Source organism: Phoca vitulina, unplaced genomic scaffold (assembly GCF_004348235.1).
Source record: "Phoca vitulina isolate PV1807 unplaced genomic scaffold, GSC_HSeal_1.0 scaffold85, whole genome shotgun sequence".
Classification (NCBI taxonomy): domain Eukaryota; kingdom Metazoa; phylum Chordata; class Mammalia; order Carnivora; family Phocidae; genus Phoca; species Phoca vitulina.
Genome location: NW_022589788.1, coordinates 1,490,813 through 1,515,770, shown reverse-complemented (window position 1 = coordinate 1,515,770; position 24,958 = coordinate 1,490,813). Strand labels below are relative to the sequence as shown.

The 24,958-nt window shown below is 56.7% G+C and overlaps 1 protein-coding gene across 3 annotated transcripts in view; it reads left to right on the top strand.

The window, feature by feature from the left end:
- The window catches only part of ZFYVE28 (zinc finger FYVE-type containing 28), a 118,229-nt gene that overhangs the window by 24,392 nt on the left and 68,879 nt on the right, over positions 1-24,958 (top strand). The window contains exon 1 of one of the 3 annotated variants that reach the window (XM_032395484.1): positions 348-371. The exons of the other annotated variants lie outside the window; for them this stretch is intronic. The gene's annotated coding sequence lies outside the window, so the exon portion shown is untranslated. Of the gene's footprint in view, positions 1-347; positions 372-24,958 lie in introns of those variants that run through there. 3 annotated transcript variants of the gene reach the window in all.

Sequence of the window (24,958 nt, the reverse complement as noted above, 5' to 3'; positions counted from 1 at the left end):
AGAGCTACAAAGTCACAAGTTTTGTTGTTGTAAGCCACGAAGTTTGTGGTGATTTGTTACATCTGCCTCCTAGGGACATGCACATGGAGCCAGGGGCGTGTGAGCCCATTCATGGAGCTCCACACACTGCCAAACCCTCGTGGGGCGTGGCTGAGTGCACCGTGGGGCTCCACACAAGCTGCGGTTACAGAGTATCAACTTGGGGAAGGGCAGGGCGCACAGGATGTGACAAATCAAAAGCCAGTCTCAAAATATCACATATGCATGACGTCCTTTTTACAGAGTTAAAAGCAACCAAAAATACATTTAGGACCACATATGGCAACCGAGCTGTGTTCAAGGGGCCGCATGAGTCCGGGTCCAGAGTGCAGGTAGCTCTGTGGGGAGGCGGGGAGTGGATGGGAGCCATGGGGAGTAGACGTGGGTGGGAGCGGGCTTGTGGGTGCTCATCGCACGATTTAAAATAACTACTGAGCCATAGCTGAGAGATGGCCGTCTCCTGGGCCTGTGTGGCTTGTGGCCTGCCTCCTTCCAGAGAATTCCCAGCCCAGGAGTTTTATTTTTATTTATTTCTTTTTTGAAAGATTTATTCATTTATTTGAGGGGGGGTGGAGGGGCAGAGGGAGAATCTCCAGCGGACTCCCCCCCGCCCCAGAGCGCAGAGCCTGATGCTGGGCTCCATCCCACGACCCATGAGATCACGACCTGAGCCAAAACCAAGAGCGGGATGCTTAACCCACGCAGCCAGCCAGGCGCCCCAGGAGTTTTAAATTAGTGTGGCCAGTAGCATTGTGTGTGACACAGGCAAGCTTTGCATATGGTCGGATTGTTCTGTAATTAGCAAGGGGAAGGCAGGTCATGTGTGCAGACGGGGGAGGGGGGATGAGGCATGTTCTGGGCAGCAGGGCTGTAACGTTTGGGGTGACCTCTGACAGCCTGCATTCAGGGGCTCTGCCCGAGAGAACTGATTCACCCGTGTGGTTAATAAAATGTCTTTGGGGTGAGAAGGATATAGCCTTTGGTCCTTTCAGGAGAAGCTTTGCAAATTTGCTTTCTTCCAAGATAGGAGCAGAAGATCCCATGTGTCTTGCTTGGATCTGGGAAAGGGATAAATGTCCCTTTTCTTGGAACTCCAGGATGGATCCCACACAGACTTGTTTATTTGCATTTCTGCAAATTCCTTACAGCCGTGGTGTGTGATGCCCAATGGCCATTGAGCTCACACAGCCAGAACTGAGCTTCCGGACATAGTGTCTGATCAGACGCAGGGTCTGGGCAGAGGAGCCCGGCCAGGGTGGGGGGGGGGGGGGTTGACAAGGAATTCAGAGAACACAATGTTTCCCTTGAGTTATGTGAAGAATTACAGGAAAGGAGAAGGGATGTAGGGACGAGTTGTGAGCCGTGAAATTTAGTTGTACTCAGATAATCGTGTAAGGGGTGAGGGTCAGCAAGGTGAGCGGGGTGTTCTTGCCGCATTTACCGTAAAGGATAAATCTGTCCTGATTTGCGGAGAGACACCAGCTTTACCCTCCTTCCCAAATTGACACGTGGTAATCCCAAAGAAAGGAAGTGATGTGACATTAATATACTTTTCTTAAGAGTCTCGCCTGTTTTATACTTTTTGGGTCCATTGCTCATGGTCATTTTGTTTCTAGTGTGGAATTTACTCTGGCGTTAGGTTCCTGGTCTGGCCAGAGAGCGATTACTGGGCACTGCTGCTTTAAGGGAGAAGTTCAGGCTTCACAGGTCCAGGGAGCCCGGTCCTTGGGCGTGGGGCACACTGGCCATGCTTGCTCGGCTTCTCAGGACGCATTACCCCCGGGTGATTCACCCCCAGGGTGTTGTCATTATTAGTTTTAAGTTAAGGTGAAATTGAGATAACATAAAGTTAACCATTTGGAAGCGAACAATTCAGAGGTATTTAGCACATTCGCAGCGTTGTGCAACCACCACCTTTCCAGTTCCAGAACGTTCTCATCCCCTGAAAAGGAGACCCCGTGTCATGGAGCTGCCCAGCCTCTGGCAACTGCCCATCTGCCCAAGGAGCTGCTTAAATGATTAAATTTAGTTTTATGATGACTCATCACTACCGGCATATTTAAGAAGGATGAGGTGAGCAGCCTGGTGGGGGCCGCTCGCTGGGGCTTTGCACCTGACCTGGCAGCACCACAGTTGACCGCATGACTTTGACCAGTGCCTTGGCCTCTGTGCCACGGTTTTCCATCTGCCAGAGGAGGCTGGTAATAGCTCTACACACAGGGCTGCCGGGGGAGCGGGATGGAGCCTGCCCTCTGAAGATGCCCAGGGAATTCAGCGGGGGGACACGGCTTCCCTAAGGCAGGGATGGACCGTGGAATCATCATGCCCACTCTGACGGCCCACTGCCCGTCAGAGGCCGGGCCTTCGCAGATCCTGCCTCAACTGCGCCCTGGGGACAGGGGCCTTGCTGCGGCCAGCTCAGACACAGGGAGCCGAGCTGTGTCCAGGCCAGGGTGTCCGAGGGGTCTCTTGTCTCTGGGCTCTTCAGTTCTGCTCTTCCACAGCCTTCTGTGAAGCCCAAACCCCCAGATCCTTTCCTGGGCAGTTCTGAGGCCGAGGTGAGCGAGAGCCGGCTGACGCCCACTCTAATGGACACGGATGCGTGCCTGTGATAGCTATGTGGCATCTGTCAGCCGGCCGAGGGGGCCACCCTGCCCACGCGTGGAGCCTCCAGCCCCAGTGCTCCCTGTGCTCCCTGAGTCTGGGGGTTCTCTGAAGGTGACCAGCCTGCCCCAGCCAACACCCAGATCTTAGCATATTCCTCCCCAATGAGCCTGGGGCAGGTCCAGGGGGCAGGCAGAGGGTTGATATAAGGAAAGCAGACAGGAGTGGTGGGGGCAGACCCAAGGCTGGGGAGGGGAAAGCTGAGCGCAGATGGGGGAGAGGGCCATGGGGGAGGGACAAGCCTGGGGGGGGCGGCGCAGACCTGGGAGGAGGCAAACACAATGGGAAGAGCCAAGGTGGGAGGCCTGATGGGGGGGTAGCCCCAGGGGTAATGGGGGGAGGACAGTACCTGTATGAGGAGGGGGCACCCAGGACAGGGTGGGGGAGGGTCCAAGGAGGTGAGGCCAGCCTGTTCCTTCAGTGCGGGCAGACGTTTGCTGTCCCTCCAGGTCACTCAGAAGAGCCCCAGCTGCCCTCCATCAGAGAGCCTTCCCAGGTCCCTGTGTCCAGTGTAGACATCCAGCTTTCCCTCTAGTGGACAGTGGCCGTGTCCACCAGATGCACCGAGAACTGGCTGGCGGCCCGGTCCAGGCAGAGGCCTGTGGCTGCCATTTCTGTTCAGATGGGACTGGACCCCGGGGGGCTGCTCGGGAGGACGGACAGGATCCTCCAGGGTCATCAGAGGGCAGTGTGCTAGGCTGGGAGCTGTGTTCAAGGGGCATCGCCTCTCCGTGGTGGGGGAGAGTGCAAGGGGAGAGTGCAAGGAAAGCAGTTGTGGGTTGGGGGGCAGAGATAGACGTGGGGGCTCAGCAACAAGTGAAGGGCCATTCATCGCTCCAGCCAGGGATGAGCACGCCCACCACACAATGTTTATGAGGACAATGAATCATGCGTATGTGGTGGGAGAACTCCAAACTCCCCCTTTGCAAACTCAAGACCCTCTGACAGCCCAGTCCCGACTCTTCCTTCCCAAAGAGCCAGATGGGTCCTCGGTAAGCCAGGAGCTGGGAGCACAGGGAGGGCTCCCTTTTCACTAGCCTGAGGGAAAGGGGGGCAGCACGGTGTCCCGAGAGAGGCCGGACAGTGGTGGGGCTGGGGAGAATTGCCACAGGAGGTCAGAGGCTGTCCCTGCCAGGAGGGCTCCGCTGCAGGTGGTGGGTGCGCCCCTCTGTCCCCTTGCAACAGTGGGCTGGATCCTTGCCAGGTTGGGGCCTGGGACACTGAAGAAGCCCCAGGGAGGCGGCGTGGGTGATCTAGGACCTGCTGGGTGCCATGTTGCTGCCAAACCCCGGGGGCCTGCAGTCTGTGGGGCCTGGCCCCATCCTCTTGGCCCTGCCATTTCTGCGCCGGTGGTTGGCATTCCGTGGCGTCGAGGTGAGATCTGGTGCCGAGACACACGGTCAGCACATCAGGAATTCTCGGGTGGGTCTGCTGTGTTGACCCCAAACACTCCAGCTTCGGTTGGCAGGAGAGTGTTAAACATCAGACACCTGTCCTCTCTGTCATCTGGTTACCAGGGATCTAGCCTCTCATCTATACTTATCAAATCAATACTTATCTATCTGCAAGAGAAACAAAATCAAGTTGCCGCCATACTCCTTAAAAGGAAAATAAGTTCTAGATAGGTTAAATGTTTCCCCGTAGGAAAAGAAATCACAGAGAAGCTGGAAGGCTGTGTGTGCAGCCCCGTCTCTGTCCCATGGTAGGAAGGCTTGGGGAGCGCGGGCAAGCGGCAGGGAGACATGGGGCAGAGCGAGAGGCAGCCCACGAGACCCGCAGCTGTGTCCCGGGAAAACTGCCACAACGTTGGAGGACAGGTGGCGAAGTACTGGTGATTGGACAGCAGGCCCATTGTTGGCTTTAGTAACATGAAAGCTGTCACAACGCCCCACACCCCACAGGATGGCTGCTCTCAAAGGAGCGGAGACCGACAAGCCTCGGTGAGGACGTGGGGCAACTGGAACCCTGTGCACCGTGGGGTGCAGCCGCCGTGGAAAACACCGTGGAGGGTCCTCAAAACACTAAGCACAGAATGAGCCCACGGCCCAGCCATTCCACGTCTGGGTGTGTTCCCCAGAGAACGGAGAGCAGGGTCTCGAACATGGGCCCTGCTTGGCCCTGTTGCTCTTAGAGCGTTTGGGAACCCCTAATTTGGAAGATGTAAGAAGGGACATGCATGCATCCACTGTTAGAATTCTGCTAGGGACGCGCTCTAAGGAAACGCGTGGAAAGACACGAACGAGGTTGTTTGATGCGGTTTTGTTCATGATGGCAAAACCCTGGCACCACCTTCCCTTGGGAAGCTGCGTGAGCGGTGAGGTTGGAACGTAGCCATGCCGTGCGGTGGAACGCCGTCCCGCCTCGGAGCGCGTGTGGCGCAGGGAGTGGTGAGGAACAGTGGGAATACTGCTCAGTTTTTATTACAAATATGTACGTATGTGTGTGCTGGGAAATCATTCGGGATGTGCCTCAGAACGCTAGTGGCCCTTGTCCACGGAATGGTTCACCGGGACGTGGCACGTGCTTGTGCTGTTGGCACCGGTCGTGGACTGATACTTGTGGCAGTGATAACTCAATCCAGAAGAAACGTCTAAAACTCAGTCTTACGGTCACAGGAAATTTTTTTTTTTTTTAAGATTTTATTTATTTATTTGACAGAGAGAGACACAGTGAGAGAGGGAACACAAGCAGGGGGAGTGGCAGAGGGAGAAGCAGGCTTCCCGCGGAGCAGGGAGCCCGATGCGGGGCTCGATCCCAGGACCCTGGGACCATGACATGAGCCGAAGGCAGACGCTTAACGACTGAGCCACCCAGGCTCCCACGGTCACAGGAAATTAAAAAAAAAATCTATTTATATGTTTATTATTGCAGAGGTGTGTGATAGGTGATCAAAAAAGACTTTGGGGCATAAACATATTCTGTGCAGATAAAACAATAGGAAGAAAATGGTGTGGAAACGTGGACTCAGGAGGGCGTAGGAGCAGGGTGTTTCTCTGCTTATCTGTGCTCGGTTGTTTATGGATGAGGCGGTCCCATCAGGGGGCTGTTTGGAGCCACGTGGGATGGGTAGTTTTATTGTCAACAGTTACAATGTACTGGTAATCCAACCTCTGTAATTTTGTAAGCTTCAGCTGAACGTTTTAGCTGTTGGCTTTGTTTTCTAGATTCTCATCAGAGGAGAGAGCATCCCCTGTGGGGCCCTGGCATGGGTGGGGGCATCCCAGTGGCTGCGAATCCACGCAGTGCCCCCCCCCGCCGAGTTGGGACAGAACCTGGGCTTCTGAGATGTCCTGTATTAGGTAGGTGAGGACACTCTAAGTCCCGCAGTGGCTGTTGATGTTTGCGGGCCCTGCCGGTCCCTGGAGAGCACCGCCCCAAGGCATGTTCTCCGTCCTCTGGCCCAGGTTCCGCAGCAGGACTGTGCACAATTGGATCTCGGCCACATAACCAGCCCTCATCCAGCGCCCTTCCTTGTGGGATGGCCTCCACAGGTTCGGGGTGACCGTCTGCCACCATGGGAACCTTCCCAGCGGCTCCCCAGAATGCCCCAGAGCCCACAGATAACGGGATGCAGACCTGTCCCATGGAGGAAGAGCCCTCTGCCCAGAGCCCTCAGCACCGGCTCCTGATTCCCACCCTTGGGGGTCTCGGGTGGTGTGGGGAAGGGTGGGTAAACCCTGCAGTTGCCGCTCCTGTTTCCTTTGGAAGAATCAAGATCTATGGCATGCATGAGCTCTGGGTGTAGAGTGTGAGCCTCTGAAAGGCAGTTGGTCTGGCTGGCCTGGAGATGCGGGCGTGAATGCGGGCTGGAGCTGAGCTGGATGGAGAGGTAGCTGCAGGAGCTCGGGAGCTCGGGTGGACGTTGCCTGGATTTGCTCCTGCCGCAAATGGTGGCGCAGCTCCTGCCGCTTGCGGGGTCCTGGGCGCCGAGTGAGGAGCAGGTGGACGTGGTCCTGCCTTCTCGCACCTCACAGGCGACCGGGCACGCACCCATGGTCAGTTGCACAACCAGCCTGTGGTATCAGTCCGGGAAAGCAGGATGAGGGGATGTGCAGAGTGCCCCCTGTGTGCGGGAGTGTGGGGCGCTCCCTGGGGGTCCGATAAAGCTCTCCGAGGAGTCCAGGCAAGAGAATGGGGGAGAAAGACTGATGGGAAAGCCCCATTTGGAAAAAAAAAAACAAAACCAGCAGCTGGGAATTTCCCCGAATGGAAGAAAGATGAGAGTCCTCCAGTGAAAGGAGATGGAGTTTGAAGCAGGAGAAACAACATGAAATCCCCTGCGACATGTGTAAAACTGCGGAACACGGTGAAAAATCTCAGAACTTAACGGAGAAAAGACAGGGTAACTGTAAAGAACAGGGAAAGCCTGGCGGATGTCTCCGAGGAAGAAGCAGACAGAGGAAGCGTGGGCCATGGTGCGGGGTCTCACCCCGGGACGGACTCCCATGCGGGGCAAGGCACAGCCTGGCCCAGGCACCCCACGGTGAGCTCACGGCAAGGCTTGTTCCCGACAGATGCTCCTCGGCAAGAGGGAAAGAGGGCTCGCAGGGAAGCCGGGGGGATAAAAGGGGCGGCATCGAGGCTGGACGTTGGTTAAATGTCGACAAGTGTAATTAGCTATTGATGGTTGCAGAAACTCTGTGTAGTCTAAAGCCGAGGGAAGGGTAGAGCCCCAGAGCAATGGTGTCCTGCAGAGATACGGCCCAGGCCTCAGCTGCAAATTTTCAAGTAGCCACGTTAAAAAATATATAGTAAAAAGAAACAGGCAAGATTAATTTTAATAATACATTTTACTTAACCAAATAGATCTGAAATATTACTGTCTCATCATGTAATCAACATACCAACCAGGAGACCCGGACATTCCCACGAACGTCGGTGAAGTCGGCGTCTCCACTTGGACTGGCTCCGTTCGGGGGCTCACCAGCCCTGTGGGACAGTGGCTGCCACGTGGACGGTGGGGAGCTGGACGGCGGGCACAGAGGGACGGGCTCCCGGCTGTCCTCTGCCTGGGACAGCAAGTGACGGCAGCAGTCCTGTGCCCCAGGGCTCACGCTGTATGGCTGTTTCCCTGGAAGATTTAGAGGCTCAGTGTTGGGGAGGCAGCCCTGGTGTCTCACCCCACAGGGCAGATCACTCCGTATGGCCACCGAGTCATGACTTCATGTGGGCTCAGACGGTGGGGCATTTGCTCTCTAGCTTGGGGGAGAGCCAGCCAGGTCTCCCCGGGACCTCCCAGGGGGACCGGCCCAGCTGATTTAGGCCTTGTTAGAACTTACCGCCCTATTGGATGCAAAGTTGCTTGAAATGAGTAGGAATGACTTAATTTAACATTTAGCTGTAGAATGGGGGGTTGGGACAAGGGAAAGCCCTCTTCCTCAGAGCTTCTGGAGAGCCACGTGGCCCCTCCTCAGCTTGCTGCAGCAGGGCGTGGGGAAAGGGGCACGGGTCAGGAGCTCCGGGCGTGCAGGGCAGTGCCCAGCTCATGGCAGACACACCTTCGTATTGGTGGACTAGATGTCAAGGCACTTGGAATTGCATTTTATAAACAATAGAGAAGGACAAAAACTTACCAGGAGAATTCTGTTCTGGAAGCTCAGAATCTTCCGTGGGAGAGTTATAGCCTCTGTGCATCCACTCCCCCCATCTGAAAGCCTCCCCGGGTCAGCGGACTCTTCGAGCCAGGCCTGCCTGTGGGCCGGTGCCCTGCGTGTTCAGCACCGTGGGGTCTGCTGTGACCCAGTGGGCCAGGCGGGCGGGGCAGGGTGGGGGGCAGGGGGGTGAAAATGGGGCTCCTGACAAGCTTTACAGAAAGAAGGCCAGACCTGCCCAGATGGGAGCTCAGCTGCTGTGCTCACTGGCAGCGTTGATGTGGATGTATTTTAAATTCTAGATTTGTCCCAGGGGTACTCTGGGCATCTTTCCTTGTGAGGACACAAAGACCCACTTAAAAGCACAGATTCTGACTGATGTCTGTCCTTGTCTTCAGAGGCTCAGCTTCTGAACAGTTAATTGAAGATGTACATTTTTGGAGAGATCTTTGCATCAGTTCTGGTTTTCTGTATAATTGCACTCAGTTGTCCCTGTGGCTTTTTCCAGAGTGGAGGGCTGAGCCTGTGAACAAGACAGACCCATAGAGGGACTGTGCATCTATCCTAATTTTAGGGTAAAAACACTGCTTTTGGCTGTTCAGGGTAAGCGCTCTTGAAGACCTGTGGGGGGGCGGCAGGGTAGTGTTGGAGCTGTGTCTAGTTTCCTGGAGGCATTGAATACATCTGTGTTTTCGAGGGGTTCCGTGAGGACCCCAGTGTGCCGCCTGAATGTGCGTTTACCACTGCGCAGGTGGGAGAAGCCGTGCTCCGGGGCCGGGCGCGCTTGAGGATTCATTATGTGCCCAGGCTCCCACAGGCAGAAGACCAAGAGGTTAACAACAGTGGTTTGGTTCTGGGAGATGTTTACTTTCCTGTTTACAGTTTTCAGAATTTCTGTACTTTTTACAATCAAAAATAATATTTAAAAAATCATCTTGTGTTCCATGTGCTCTATCACGGCGTGGTCACTCTTTAAGAAGGTTGAGCCGTAATTGGAGAATGCGGCTCGGCAGCCGGCCAGCCCCGAGCCTTCCGTCACTGTGGTGGCTTGTTGTGGGGAGGCGCTGACCCCCCAGGTGTCACCATGTAGGTGAGGGGTGTTCTGTGGCTCTGGTGTCATTTTGTCCTCCCCTTGCTGCCCATGGACCTGGGGCAGCTCTGCAGGTGCTCGGGCTGCCCGGCACTGGGGGGAGAGACCTGGGGCCCGCACACATGGGTAGGCGCTGGTCCAGGCTGCTGGGCGGTCAGCCTTGGGCAGAAGCCTCGGGGAGGGCGGGCTCTTGGGAGTGAGGAGCGGCCCTGATCCAGATGGGTGCCAACCCTCACCCCTCCTGAGATCAGCCCCAAGGGTTTAACCTGCCCAAATCAGGGCAGCCCCGGGATATTTGCTCTCTGCCTTTACGGGGTGGTTGGCGGGGGACAGCTGGAGGTCATTTAGGCTTCCTTGTTGGGTAACTTCCAGAGTCCAGGCCAGGCCCGCCTGCCCACACATGCCTTCTGTGGTACTCCCTTCTTCTTCCTTCCCGAGTCACGCTGCATGCCGGAGACACCAGGGAGGCCTTTGGTGATGTTGGACGACATTCGGGATGGAGGAGTGAGCTGTTGGGGGGACGGTGAGGGTGAAGGCCTGGAGGCTCCACTGTGCCGGCCGGGCTTGAGGGACAGGAGGAAGTCTGGGTGCTGCAGCCTGGTGAGAGGAGCAGGGCCAGGGCGTCCGAGGGGCACCGTGGGCAAGCTCTGGCTGCTGGCCCCCAGCGGGCTGGGGGTGCGGCGGAGGGAGGGGCAAGGGGTGGTCGGGCAGCATGCTTTGAAGGCATAGCCCACAGGGTTTGCTTGTGGTGGGGGTGGGGCTGAGATGGAATCCACCAGCCCCTAACTCTCACGACCGAAGCTGCTTCTGCCTGCTCCCACCGCAACCAGACGCCAGCCTGAAAGCTCATGCCCTGGAGGGTTCCTCTTGGTCACGCAAACGTGTGGCAGTAAATGAAACACTGTCTTTGGACAGGACATGTCCCCCCTAGGCTACGTGCCAGCCTCGGCCTCCTTCTGCACACGGGCCGTGTCACCACCGGGGACAGGCCACGCCTCAGAGCTGCCCGCCCGCCCTCCGTCCTCTGTGCCCCCACGCGCTGGGCCTGTGGGCTGGGGGCTGGGGTTCCGCGGGTTCCCACATGGGGCATCAACACTGACCCCACAGCCCCAACCTTAGTCGTGTCACTGAGCAGGCCCGGCTCCTCACATCCGGAGACCCACGGGCTGCCGGCTGTTGGGTCGAGGACCAGCGGGCCAGCACGGTGTTCCCAGGTGAGTGGCGTCAGCAGCCCAAGTGAAGGCCTTTCCAGTTCTGCTTTGGCCCTCAAAGACAGTGTCGGCACCGGCCTCCCAGCCCAGTGTGGCCCCAGGCCTCAGGGGTGGGCCCACCGTGGGCTCCAACCACAGCGGGGTCAACTGCGGCACCCCCAGGGGCCGTTCCAGGCGTGAGGGGCCCTGCTCCTGACCCGGCGGCTTGTGACAGACTCAGGGGCTCGCCCTCCTCCGGGCCGGTACCTGGGGGTGTCCCTAGCAGAGGGTGGCCCCTCGATGTGCCCTCTGGCCTCCATGCCGAGTGTCCCCCCGTGGACCTCCCAGGTTGGCCCGTGTGCGCCCTGGCTGACCCCAGGCAGGCCCTCACCCTAGGCTTCCCTAGCTACGATCTTGTCCTCGAGGTCCCGTGGTTGACAGGAGAGCAAGAGGGTGGGGCTGGCCTGTCACCTCCACCCCCAGGCAGCCACGGCTCTGCCTTCTCTCACTAGGTGTAGTTCGTGTCGTCCGGAATGGTGGGCACACAGATTTATACATACTTACCGTGTGTAGTCTGTTTTGTCTGGCTGCAATTCAACCCAAATATTTTGAGATTCATGTAGTAGCTCAGCCCTTCTTGCTGCCAACAGGTGCTCCACTGTGTGGACAGCCCACAGCTTGTCCGTCTGTCGTTCCCTTGACGAGCGGACGTGCAGGTTCTCTCCAGGTTCTGACTGTTACGGATGAAGCTGCTCTGTGCACTCACACACACAGCTTGCTGTGGACGTGTGTGCTCACTCCCGGGAGAGCTGGGAGAGGCACCCCTGGTTCATGTGGCTCATGAACTTTTTAAGAAACTGCATTTCCTCGATGACCATGATGTCAAGCATCTTTTCATGCTCATCCGTCACTCTGCAGGTCTTCGTTAGTTAAGTGTCTATTCAAATGTTTGCCCATTTTAAAATCAAGTGGTGGTCTTGTTTAGTTGTAAGAGTTCTTCTTTTGTTCTACATGTAAGTCCTTCAAAATACACACGTTTGGGCGCCTGGGTGGCTCAGTTGGTTAAGCGACTGCCTTCGGCTCAGGTCATGATCCTGGAGTCCCGGGATCGAGTCCCGCATCGGGCTCCCTGCTCAGCGAGGGGTCTGCTTCTCCCTCTGACCCTCCCCCACCATGTGCTCTCTCTCTCTCATTCTCTCTCTCTCAAATAAATAAATAAAATCTTTAAAAAAAAAATACACACGTTTGACAAATATCTTCTCCAAGTCCGTGGCTTGACTATTCATTTTCTTAACAGGGTCTTTTGAAGAACAAACTTTTTAATGTTGATGAAATCCAATTTATTGATTTTTTTTTTAATATATATACAGTTCACGTTCTCTGTGAACTATTTACGAACACTTTGCCAAGCCCAAGATCACTAAGATTTTTCTATTTTGAGTTAATTTTTGTGTATGTTCACAGGTAAGGTTGGAGGATCGTTTTTTGCCTGTGGCTGTCCCATTGTTCGAGCACTATTTGTTGAAAAGATTCTTCTTTCTCCATCCAGTTTCCTTGGCCCCTTGGTCAAAAATCAATTGCCCATGTATGTCTGGGTTTATTTCTGGACTCTGTTCTGTGGCATTGTGATGGCCGAAACCATCCCCAGATATACCCAAACACGCGCAGGGGTGGGCCCTGACTGGCCTAGCTCTCCAACCCAAAACCCCGTGTACAGCGTTGGTCAGGTGTATATAACCAGGGGGTTGAACTTGTACGTGACAAAGCAATCTTGGGAAACCAGTCTGTGCCCTTGAGGAAGAACATCCCATGCATCTGAGGGAAAACCACTCCTTGATTGTTGATCATTCTGGTTTGGATGGCTCTGTTTGCCCTTTCGCCCCTACTCTGGTGGGCTCCTGGTGGTTGTGGGCTGAGGTCTTGTCCAGACGCTCTTCCTGTCTGCCTCTGGGATGGCCTGGCACTTGGGGTCCCGGGACCTTCTGGAGTCAGTCTGGCCTGTTTGCAGGTGTCCTGGGCAGGCACCCCACACAGGGCCCTACAGCATCCCTGCCACAGTGAACAGAAGGCATGATGGAGATAATATCCTCCCTTCTGAGAGAGTCGTGCACTTTGGCCTTACCCCTGGTCCCTCCGGTGGGCTCTTCACTCTGTGCCAGCCGGACTCGGGTGCAAGGCTGTCTCCCTCCTGCAGTGACAGATTTGTCAAAAGAGGGTGCCCAGACGTGGGGCAGTGCCCATTCTCGGAGGCACCAGGAGGCCTGGAGAACCTGCAGCCCCCAAGTGTGAGCTGGCTGAGAACCCAGGACACCCCTGTTTGTGGGCTGGGGCAGCCAGGAAGCTCTGCAGGGCCTAGAACTCTGGTCATTTTCACCTGGGCTCCGGGCCGAGCTGTGCCCAGGGCAAGTTCACAGGATACACGGACTGAAGTTGGAAAATAAAGAAGGACTTCTGAGTGCCTCCAACACAGCCACGACTAGGCAATCCCCCTCCCTGCTGTGCACTGGTTCATTCGGGTATTTGGGAGGGAGGTGCGGGGCAGGTGCACTCCTTCACCCCGCTGCTGTAACCAAATACCACAAAATAGGTGGCTTAAAACAAAGGAAATTTATTCTTTCACAGTTCAGGAGACCAGAGTCTGAAAATAGGGCTGGTTCTCCGGAGGCTCTGAGAATCTGGTCCTTGTCTCTTCTGGATTCTGGGGGCTCCAGGCATTCCCAGGCTTGTAGACAACTTGCTCCAATGTCTACCTCTGCTTCCCATGGCTTCTCCTCTGTGTGTCCCTCCCCTTCTCTTGTAGGGACACTTGTCCTTGGATGTAGGGCCCAACCCTGATAATCCAGGATGGTCTCATCCCAAGATCCTACCTTCCTGCCATCTGCAAAGACCCTTTTCCAAAGAAATCACATTCTTAGGTTCTTGGTGGACTTTGAGGGCCACCTGTTCAACCCACTGCACATGGACAGGAACCATTTCTGGGGTCCCGAGGCAGGTGATGGGGAGCACCATTGCAAGTAAACATGTTCCCAATCGTGATGAAGGTGCCGCGTTGCCCGGTCCACACCAGCCTTGGGCTCTGGCTGTGGCAGAGGGACCCTGGTCCCAGCAGACAGAGGCCCGGTCTAGATGGTGCACTTATGCAGCTGTGGGAAAGCAGATCTGGTCAGGCCAGAGAGCGGGACTGCCTTCCCTCCTGTCACGCGCATGCAGAAGGACAGGACACTCTGAGGAAGGACAGCGACAGAGAAGACTTACAAAGGGCCAATAACCACAGGAAAGGAGCTCAATATCCTCACTCAGCAGGGAGACGCAGATCAAAATCCACGGAGGGGGCACCCCCCCCAGTGGCTGGAGGCTGGAATCGAAGTCTCGGAGGCCCCCTGGGGAGCTGCCGAGGCCGTGGAGAGATCGGGACCTCAAACACTGCTGCCGTGGGATCGTTACGTGGTGCAGCCGCTTTGGAGAGCAAGCTGGCGGCTCCTCAGCATCACCCAGAGTTACTGCGTGACCCGGAGTTCCCCTTCTAGGTTTATGCCCCAGGCCAACGAGCACTCACGTCCACACAGAAACTGGTTCATAGCAGCATTATTCACCATCGCCACAAGGTGGAAACAATCCACGTGTCCACCAACCGATGAGTGGAGCGATCAACAAGATGTGGTCCATCCACACAGTGGCAGGCTACTCACCCGTAAAGAGGGCTGACACACGCCACAACACGGATGAACGTGGAGGATGTACTGAGGAGAAGGAGCCAGACACAAACCATCACATCTTGTACGATCCATTTGCACGAAATGTCCAGAATAGGCAAATCTATAAAGACAGTAGATCAGGGGCCGGTAGAAGGATAACTGGTAATGGGTGTAAGCTTTTCTTTGCGGTGATGGAGGCCTTCTAAAATTAGTTCATGGTGAGGGGCGCCTGGGTGGCTCAGTCGTTAAGCGTCTGCCTTCAGCTCAGGTCATGATCCCAGGGTCCTGGGATCGAGCCCCGCATCGGGCTCCCTGCTTGGCGGGAAGCCTGCTTCTCCTTCTCCCACTGCCCCTGCTTGTGTTCCCTCTCTCGCTGTGTCTCTCTCTGTCAAATAAATAAATAAAATCTTTAAGGGCGCCTGGGTGGCTCAGTCGTTAAGCGTCTGCCTTCGGCTCAGGTCATGGTCCCAGCGTCCTGGGATCGAGTCCCACATCGGGCTCCCTGCTCTGCGGGAAGCCTGCTTCTCCCTCTCCCACTCCCCCTGCTTGTGTTCCTGCTCTCGCTATGTCTCTCTCTGTCAAGAAAATAAATAAAATCTTTAAAAAAAAAAAAAAAAAAAATCTTTAAAAAAAAAATAAATAATAAAATTAGTTCATGGTGATGGTTGCACAAGCCCATGAATATACTGAAACCCCTGAATTGCATACTTTAACTGGGAGGATGTTATGGGATGTGAGTTATATCTCAATAAAACTGGTTCTAAAAGCCAGGCTTACACTCTTTTGGGGAGGGGTGGCTGGGCTTGTTGTCCTGACCCGTTGGAGCTGCTTGTCCACGGACCTTCCCTGAGGAGCACCCACGTGGCCCTGAGTGACGTGTGGTCAGAGGGTTTGGGTCCAAGGTGGCAGCAACCCCCTGGGTTCTAAGTCCTTGGATCCTTCAAGGCAGGGCAGTCCAGTGGGGGCTTCCACGGGGTGCATTAACCCCAACTGCTCGGCCAGGGAGGCCTCCCTCGGTGCTGGTTTCTGGTGATGTCCTGTCTCTTGGGTCCTCCCAGTGGGACACCTCTTGGAATTCCATGTTCCCCCCTGACCAGCATGTTCCGCCCCTGACCAGGTGGGGCTGGCCCAGGATGAAGGCTCCCTGAAGGTGTGGGGTCAGCCTCTCCTAATCCACTTCATGCCAGCGCTGTGGAGCTGATAAGCCCAGGACTGGGGGGACACTCGTGGGCCACGGGCCTGAGCTGGCAAAACAAAGATCAGGGTAGCCCAGCTGCTGTCGTAACCCACCTGCAGTAATCCACTTGGTCCCAAATCTGGGACCCCTGTTTGGGTCCTTTAATTGCTCCTCTGTTTAAACAAACAGGCTCAGTTCACAAGTGTTCAGATTTAGTAAGTCACCTCAAATTCTTTTCGAAGGAGAAGACAATTCATAAACAAGCATTTTAAATTTCTGTTTCCCTTGGGTCCTGGAAGCCAAGACTACTACCCCCAGCCCCCTGCCTCGTCTGGTCCCGGGCTGTTGGCATCCAGGCGGCCAAGCCCAGGACTCTGTCCCAGCGGGGGTGGGGTGCAGGAGGGTGGTGCCCCCGGGGCCCCTGGGACAGTGTCCCATGCTGCTAGCAGTGTGGGAACAGAGGTGATTGTCATCCTAGCAAGTTTACTATTTAATCGTTTGAAAATAACATGCATTTGAAAGAAATTTCAGAACAGATCTCCTACAGTTTAAACACACAGCTGTCAGGTGCAGTCTGTCCGTCTGGGGATGCAGAGCACGCTTCCCTCTCCAGATAGGCCGATGCCCGTGGCCATGCTCCTGCCCCCGCAGTTACAGAAGAGCTCCTCCGTGGTGCTCCGGAAGCTTCAGTGCGTAACCCCCCCAAGTCTGCGTTCCTGGTGTGTCATTCGTGAGAACACAACTAGACTGCAAGGTTTGCGAATTCGTTTTCCCTCTGAAAACCATTCACAGTCAGCTGTCTTAGGTGCGCGTGTCTGGTTTGGTGTGCAGACCCACCACTGCAGCCACGGCCCGGGTTGTCCCCCGGGGTGTTGCAGGGTCCCGCGCCTGGCTGCCCCTCCTGGAAGGGGTGGCCTAGCCTCCTCCCAGGGCTGAGGGCCTGAGTCTCAGGAGCATCTCCCCCAGCAGTGTGGGTCTGTCTCCAGATGGGACTGGAGCATGCTTCCATGGGGTCCCTGTCCCCAGGGTAGGGACCCTCTGCAGCCAGAGAGCTTTCTCCTGAGCTGTTCCTCCTTCGTCCTCCAGAGTGGCCGACAGCGGGGAAGCAGCCCTGCCAAGCTGACCTGCCCGGCTGGGAGATAGCAGGGAACTGGTTTATTGGGTGTCTAAACATCTAAACTGGTCCTACAATCTAGAGTTTTCAGGGCACTAATTTAGCAGATCATGTGGGAAGCGGCAGAGTGCTAAGCCGGCCTCAGGGAGGCCCACTGTCAGCTTTGCTTAAGAAGGTTCTTCTAAAACATCATTTGGGGCAACACTGGTTATGGTGATAAAAGTATCTTAAAGACAAATTTAGTGAGTTCAAAACTGTCTCAGAACTGACGTGTGAACCTCTTAGGTGTGGGTAAGATTTCATGATTATTTTTTGCTGGGATAACTGGACCCTAGATTTCTTTGCAAGTTGCCCCTGCAATCTCTTTAAGAGGATGAAGTGTGCTCCCTTGTGGGTGTCCAGCTTCAGCCTGGGGACCCTCCTTTCAAGTCGACCTGCTGGGGAGGGGTTCTAGGGCCATCTTTGAGTTCACGGAGAAGTTGGGCTGTGTTACATCTGCCCACCTTGATTTCCTGAGTGTGAGTCATACTCCATGTCTGAGGGCTGGCCCTCTCCTACACCCCTCCTGTAGAGGGGGACGCCCCCATGTCCATCCAGACTTCAGTCCGCAGCTGGCTCAGCGGAGGTCTTCTGGTATTGGGGTGACTCTCCAAGCTCGCTGACCCACACTCCAGCCCGGGCCGAAGTTGGAGGGCTTGGGAGGGTCCTCCCTTGGGCCCCCCAGGAGCCCCGCCCATCCGGCCTGCACTCTGCCATGGTGGCGCCTGCCGCTTGTTCCAGGTCTCTGAAGGAACAGGGGCTGGGGAGGGACCTGGAGCAGGGCCCAGGCTGCGCTTCTCCGGTGGGTGGCCAGAAGGCTGCGGCCACACGCCCTGGCACACAGGCGCACCGGCTCGGGGCGCGTTCCGTGAGACCCAGTGAGAGGGCGCGACGTCCGTGCCCTCCTGCGCTCCTCCCGCCGCTCCCCTCGCTCCCGCGGCACTTCGGCGTGGACACCACCGACCTCCCGGCCTCCACTTGCTGCGCACTCCCAGCCGACGCTTCCCGCCACCAGGCCCCCGCCCCTTCCTCCTTCCCCGAAGCCGCTCACAGCCTGCGCGGCGCCCCAAGCCCTCCCTTCCGGGCTCACCTGGGCACCTGCGCCCCGCCCCCTCGCCCCTGGGGCCCCGCCCCACGCGGCCTCCGTACTCTGCCCCTTGTCCCAGGGCCCCGCACCCCAGCCCCCGATGCCCCGCACCCCAGTCCCCGGTGCCCCGCCCCAGTGCCCGCACCCCAGCCTCTTGTCCCAATGCCCAGCATCCCGGCCCCCAATATGCTGCCCCTGCACCCCAGTGCACTGCCCCCTGATGTCAAGGGAGGGCTCTGAAAGACGGGAAGAGGCAGGGGCATTGGGCAGGAGGCACAGCCCAGAGCAACCCCAAGTGTGCCTGTCCGGAGATCCGGGGACCAGGTGCGGTGGAGGGGTGTCTCCCGCCCTCGCTGTGGGTCCTTGCCGCCTCCTGGGTGTTGAGGTTCCCCACGGGGCTCTGTTGGCTGGACGTCGGTGTGTGGTCAGCTGTTCCGGGAAGGTGCTGTCCCCTGGAGAACTCAGGCCACTGTCAGGGGATGATGCTATCAGGGAGTGATGTCATTGTTTGGCTTATTTTTTATCACCCTCGGCAGCTTCCACCAGGGTTGCTGAGGAGTCCTGAGGACTCCTTATTGGGTGTCTGCTGTGCCCCAGGCACTTGCCAGGTACTCCGCGTGCTTTAATAAAGCCCATTTTGCAAATGACAAACTGAGACATGGGTGCCCATGGTCACCGTCCAGTGAGTGACAGAGCTGGATTTGGACCTGCAGCCCACCCTGGACCTGAGCCCAGCACATTGCTTCTAAATTCTGTGCCCACCTGGTTCATCTTGCCATCTCGGGCACACACTCTTCCCCATGCTGCTGGGGGCCCTTGATTCCTCCAAACGCATCATCAGAACGGCTTGTCTCTGTTACTATACCATAAAGATGAAATATTTATTGGTGTGAGTCATCAGTCTTTCCTGGGCAGGCGTTTGGCCGTGTTCTGCGGCCGAGTGCTGTGCCCTCGAGGCAGCATGGTCCGCGGTGGCCTGGCTGGCCCCCACACAACTGGGGACAGGCCATCTGTGGCCCGGGTCCGGCTGCAGGCATGTGTGGGCCCGGCTGACCGACCACTGGGGCCCGCCCTGGGTGGGGCCGTTCTTGGGCTTCGGCAATGACCTGGCTGCAGCCCAGGATGGGGCCAGCCTCCTGGTGTGGATGGATGCTCCCTGGGCATTCAGAGTTGACATGTGGTGTCCGTGCAAGCTAGCCCACTGTGGGCCCATGAGCCTGACCCTGGTGTGACCCACCAGCTTCCTACCTGGGACACGTGGTGGCCGCTCACTTGGCAGCCCTGTGCAGCCCTGGCTCTTAACACCCAGCAGGAGCCAGTAGGGAAACTGAGTTATGAAAAAAGGCCGTCCTTTGTCAGGGCAGCTACTTTTTGGATTTGTGATCCTGGGTGGATTTGTGCACCTCTCCAAGCCTAAATTCTCCCCTGTGCAGGTTGGGGAATAGCCTTCACCTCCTCTGAGGGGGTGTTGGTGGAAGTTAGGTGATGTACGGATAGCTCTTGATGGTTTTCTCTGTGATTCATCTGCACCGCGCTCTGCCCACCAATACCTAAAACGACTGGAGCCTTGCCAGCTTCCTCAAGTCCCAGCAGAAGCAGCTGGCCACCCTGGGGACTCCCTGACCAGGCGTGCTGGACCGGTGCAGGGGGCCACAGGGGTGGTGACCTGCCCAGGATTCAGCTCCGCACCTAAGCCTGGAGGCCACAGGGAGGAGAGGCTCCTGAGTCCTGAGAGAGCGCAGAGTGGGAAGGGCAACCAGCAGGAGCTGTTGCCGGTGTGTGTGTGGGGGGGTAAGGACAAAGCCCCTGACAGTCCCTCCTGGTGACTGGGCATGCTGTGTGCAGCCCCCCATGGAGAAAGCAGGCAGTCGAGTGGGGGATGGGCACACGAGTAATCGGCCACCTGTCATCGATGGGCCAGAGGGCAGGGCTGCGGACGTGTGAGAGCAGGAGCGCGTACCTGTTTGGAGCACCAGATCTGCGGAAGGATGGCTGGGGTCTGGGGCCTGGCAGTCCCCGGGGTGTAGTGATCGAGACAAAGCCAACTTTGGGGGCATGGGTCATGGCTGCCAGTCGGCCAGACGGTGGTGAAGACCTGCAGGAGGGCCGGGGTCCATGTTTGGAGGCAGTGAGGGGTTCCGGGCCTGGTGACCCGTGGGCAGTGGGTTTCCTTAACAGTCCAATGTGGTCTGGGCAGCTTCTCCTGTGTCCAGGGCCTGAAGATCGGCTGGCTGAGTGTGGGGGGAGCACCACTGGGGAGGAGCAGTCAAATTCAAACAAAGTGCTACAACCGGGGCTTTTCTCTGGTTTCTTTCTTTTTTTTTTTTCTTTTCAAAGATTCCATCCATTTATTTGACAGAGAGAAACACAGCGAGAGAGGGAGCACAAGCAGGGGGAGTGGGAGAGGGAGAAGCAGGCTTCCCGCGGAGCAGGGAGCCCGATGCGGGGCTCGATCCCAGGACCCTGGGATCATGACCTGAGCCGAAGGCAGACGCCCAACGACTGAGCCACCCAGGTGCCCCTTCTCTGCTTTCTTTACAGCATTCTTGGATTTGTGGTGTTGCAGTGGGGGGGTCCAAGGCCTTACTGGAAAGCTGGTCTAAGAGAGACCCAGGGCTGCGCTGGCGCCTGAGGCCCCCAGCCCTCACCCCTGAGCAACCTGGACTCTGTCCAGCTGAAGCCTACCTGGGGTCCGCTGAGGTCTGGAAAGCTCTCTTCTGCTGAGTGTTGGGATGGTGGGGGGCACGTGGGGTGGTCTGTCTTGGGAACCATTGTTTGGAGACCAGCTCACATCCTGCTACAGCCGCTGGGGAGAGGGTGGAGGGTGGTGGGCAGGGGGCCGGGACTCCCCACACGCTAGGTGGGCTATGCTCCATCACTGGGCTTACACTGGGGGTGCGGGGGTGGCAAGGCCGCCTGTCCCACCATCTGTCCTGCCCCCCTGTCTGGCCATCTGCCTCCCCCTCTTCTCCTCCCTGCTGTGCAGCTTGGCTGAGGCTGGGTGGTTGCTACTCCGGAGTGAAGAGGGGGCGTCCCTGTAAGGCCTTCCCTCTGCCGTGCTCACTTCTTACTGGGGAAGCAAAGGGCGTGAAAGGAATGGGAACCCACACCACACTTACCCCTTCCTCCTCTTTCCCATGAGGATGCCTGAGGGTCCTCAGTGTGAGCACTGGGCCGCCTTTGAGCTCCATCCTGTCCAGCAGTGCGACGTTGGCCATCCCTTTAACTCACGAGCTTCGATCTCTTCATGTGGGTGCTCTGCATGGGGCTGGGGGCTCCCGCCCCTCAGGGGAGGCTCCCCACTCCTGCATTCTGCTCCAGCCCAGCCAGCCAGGCTCGAACCCTTCTCCAGCATCATGGGGCCTGACCTGGAGGCGGGGCTGAGCTCGCCCCCGCCTCCTGCAGCTTGTGTCCCCTCCCACACCACAGAGCAAGATTTTGAATGAATAAGTAATTTCATCAACTTTACAAAATTAGTTCCGAATTAGTCAGTTTGTGCACTTTGACTTAGTACTTCTTTGTGGTTGCGCGTTTTCTGTTTGTGGTCACCTGACCTCCGAAGCCAGAAGCTTCCTTCGTGAGCTTAGTGTTGTCTCCTTGCAACTGCGAAAACCTCTACTGCCCTGAACTGATTTTGAGAAAATATTGACATAGTGCGCCAAAAGACATTCCCACCGAGTTCTAAATTATTACCATTTTTATTCCAAAATAGGGTGAGTTTTTATTTATACCAATTGTTTCTCTTTGTTGTGGACATTTTCCTTAGGGACATTTAAAAGCTTAATTTACAATTGAATTTTAAAGTATTATAAGATAAGGCTGGCCGATTCAAATCAAAGAGGAAGACAACTTGTCACGTCCCCAAAGGCTCCCTCTTCCATCCCAGGGCCCCCCCTCCGAGCTGACTTGAGGGTGCTCCTGCCCTGAGGGCCGAGGCGGGTGTCCACCATGGGCATCCCGAGCCGACCATTGTTGCTCCAGACTCTGCAGACCCAGACAGGGAAATGGGGCCCCATCATTTCTCCTTTGGATTCTGTTAATCAGCGCATAAGGGAATTTTGTAAGTTGTGTTAATTCATTTCCTGGGACCCCCGCCTGGAGTTTTGTCCCAGGCAGCACCTGGGGGCTCCAGGCGTGTCCAAATGACACGGGGCACACAGCGGACTTGTGACTCTTCTGTGGGCAATACCAGTCCTCAGGGCGCTGGAGCGCGAGCTCAGGGTATGGCTAAAATTTTAAAATAGCACAGACCTTTTGAGTTTCAGTAATAGAAAGATGATCACTAACTGTAAGCAGTTTTTCTGAATTTTCTTATTCTGTTGCACGTGTGTGTGTGTTTACAGTTCTCTTTTAGCTGGGGGGCAACACCTCTGTAGGTCTGGTTTTAAGGTCTGTAATTCATTGAAATCCAATCCCCAGGCAGCAGATTCTGCCACACCTGCCAGGTGCCCCGGGCTGGGAAAGCGTGGTCGTGAGGAGGTTTAGAGCCCGCGCAGCTCTGGGGGTACACTCAGCACTGGGTGCTCCTGTTTGCGTTTCTTGTGCCTTTCCACACGCACGCACGCACGGACACACGTGCCTCGCGGTTCCACATCTCCGCACGTGGTACTTGTTTGTCACTCTCTCCAGAACGTAGAGCAAGGTGTGCGTGTGTGCACGTGTGTGTGCAGGCACGAGCTGGGGGCCATGCAGGAGACCCTCTAGAGGCTCAGTCCCCTCCTGGATGCAGGGAGGAGGATGGCCAGGTCGATGGGAGTGTGTGAAGGGCAGAGCTTTGTCCTCCTGCCAGCTGGCCCCACAGCCACCATCAGGCATTCCTGGACCTTCGGTTGCTGCTACCACTGGCCAGAGCTTGCCAGCCCAGAGCAGAGGGGGCCGGGCTCGCCTGGGCAATCGGTGTGAATATCTGGGTTTGAGGTCTGCTTATATGTGGTGAGGTTTTTACCGCCAGGGCAAATGCTGATTCTGAGTTATTTTCCAGACAGTTTTGGGCATGGCCCCCTGCATCGTGCCCTCTTTCTCAGAGCAGAGACTTAGCTTCCTGGAGGTGTCCTTATCCAGTGCCCTAAATTCAGTCCCGGCCTGTTTGCTGGGCCAGCTGGTGTCTTGTCGGCAAGCAGCGGTGGACGCTGCAGGAGCCGGTGCAGGGAGGGCTCTGCATCCTCGGCTCTGGTGCGCGTTGACCAGGGGGACTCCAGGCCAGCTCCGTGGATGGCTCTGGGTCACAGCGAGGTGTCCCCACTGTGCCCCTGCTCTCCCCGCCCTCCCACCCCCACTGCTGTGAGCGGAGCTGGGGGGTGTGAGGCCAGAGGGAAGCCAGTGGGCTGCGGCGACTGGGGTCAGCTCCCGAGCAGGGTGTCAGGTGCCCAGGCTCACCGCCAGCAGAGTCCAGCCTCAGCCCCTCTCCGAGAAGGGATGGCCCCTATGTACCTGGTAACAGGGTGCTATTTGAGGCACTCCCCTCCTTCACTGGGACAAGGCTCGTGGTACCCAGGGCTGCCGGAAGGGAAGCTGGCAGCCTCCAGGAGAGCCGGGTCGCCATTCTGGGGCTGCCGCTTTTTTTTTTTTTTTTTTTAAGTTTCGGGGGTAGAATTTAGTGATTCATCAGTTGCATAAAACACCCAGGGCTCATCACATCACGTGCCCTCCTTCATGCCCGTCCCCCAGTTACCCCATCCCCCACCCCCTCCCCTCCAGCAACCCTCAGGTTGTTTCCTAGATTTAAAGAGTCTCTTATGCTTTGTCTCCCTCTCTGATTTCTTCTTACTTTACTTTTCCCTCCCTTCCCCTATGATCCTGTTTTGTTTCTTCAATTCCACATATGAGAGAGATCATATGGCATTTGTTTTTCTCTGACTGACTTATTTCACTCAGCATAATACTGGGGCTGCCTCTGAGAAGCAAAGAGCAAAGCCTCAGGGCCTCATCTGAAGGTCAAAGTCCTCCAGTCAATGGCCCTGAGGCCACCCCCACCCCCTGCCTGCCCGCCAGCACCGTTGCCCCTCCCTGGGACTCCATGCCCTTGGGGAAGGGCCGGGAGATGCCTTTTGAGCATCACTTTCCACACCACCCACTCAGTAGAACACGAAAGAGGCAAAAAGTGTTGCCCAGCCCCCTACCCCAATTCTGTCCCTGGTTCATCACAGAGACAACACTGGTTACCCTCCTAGGTGTGACGGGAACCAGGGCAAAGTCAGCTGAGCCCACCGAGGGGATGCATTGGCTCCCGGTACCAGAGAGGGCATGAGATGCTGGGACACCAGTTGTGGGGCAGGGGGGTCTGGGTCTGTCTCACCCCAGGCCGTGCCCTGACTCCTGCATGCCTGGCTGAGTGCTGGGTGAGCGGCTGAAAGAACAGGCTCTTCTCTCCGAGACTCTCCTGAAGAAGTCCCGGGAACGGCCTCCCTGGCCCTGCCTGGGTCGCATGCCCGCCTCCTGGGCCAGTCACCGCAGCTGGGCACTCCCATCCATGGGTCTCTCTGCCATATCTGGGGGCTCCTCCCTGGGCCAGCATCCAGAGCTGACGGAGTCAGGCACTGAAGGACCCAGACCCCTGAGCTGAGAAAAGCCCCCTGGAGGCACCACACACGTGGGAGGGGGCAGAATGCCAGGGTGAAGGGGAACACCTCAGTGGGAAAAAAGGGCAACCAAAAAATTATGAAAATAAGTTATCCTACATTTAACGAAATTAGGTTATAAACACATCTCTGTCCTAAATCCTGGGTCAACTGTGCCCTCTATGTGTATGTGATTTTCCAGCAAATCTTAAAGCCTGTGTGACTTGGCATCTCTCCTCCGTTGTTTTTCTCTGTGTGATCATGAAAAACATCACTTATAAAAATACCTTCAAGGGCTCTAACACTTTTACTGTGGGTTTCTCCTAATCCTGGAAACTCAGATCAAAGGGAACTAGCCATGCCTGCCTGTGGGCAGAGGGAGCTGGAGCAGTCTGGTGTATGAGGGGAGGGGGCTGGTGCGTGAGGGGAGGGGGCTGGCTTGTGAGGGAGAGGGCTGGTGTGTGAGGGGAGGGGGCTGGCGTGTGAGGGGAGGGCGCTGGCGTGTGAGGGGATGGGGCTGGCGTGTGAGGGGAGGGGGCTGGCGTGTGAGGGGAGGGGGCTGGCGTGTGAGGGGAGGGGGCTGGCATATGAGGGGATGGGCTGGCGTGTGAGGGGAGAGGGCTGGTGTGTGAGGGGAGCTTTCCGGTGTTGAGGGGAGGGAGCTGGTTTGTGAGGGGAGACGGCTGGTGTGTGAGGGGAGACGACTGGTGTGTGA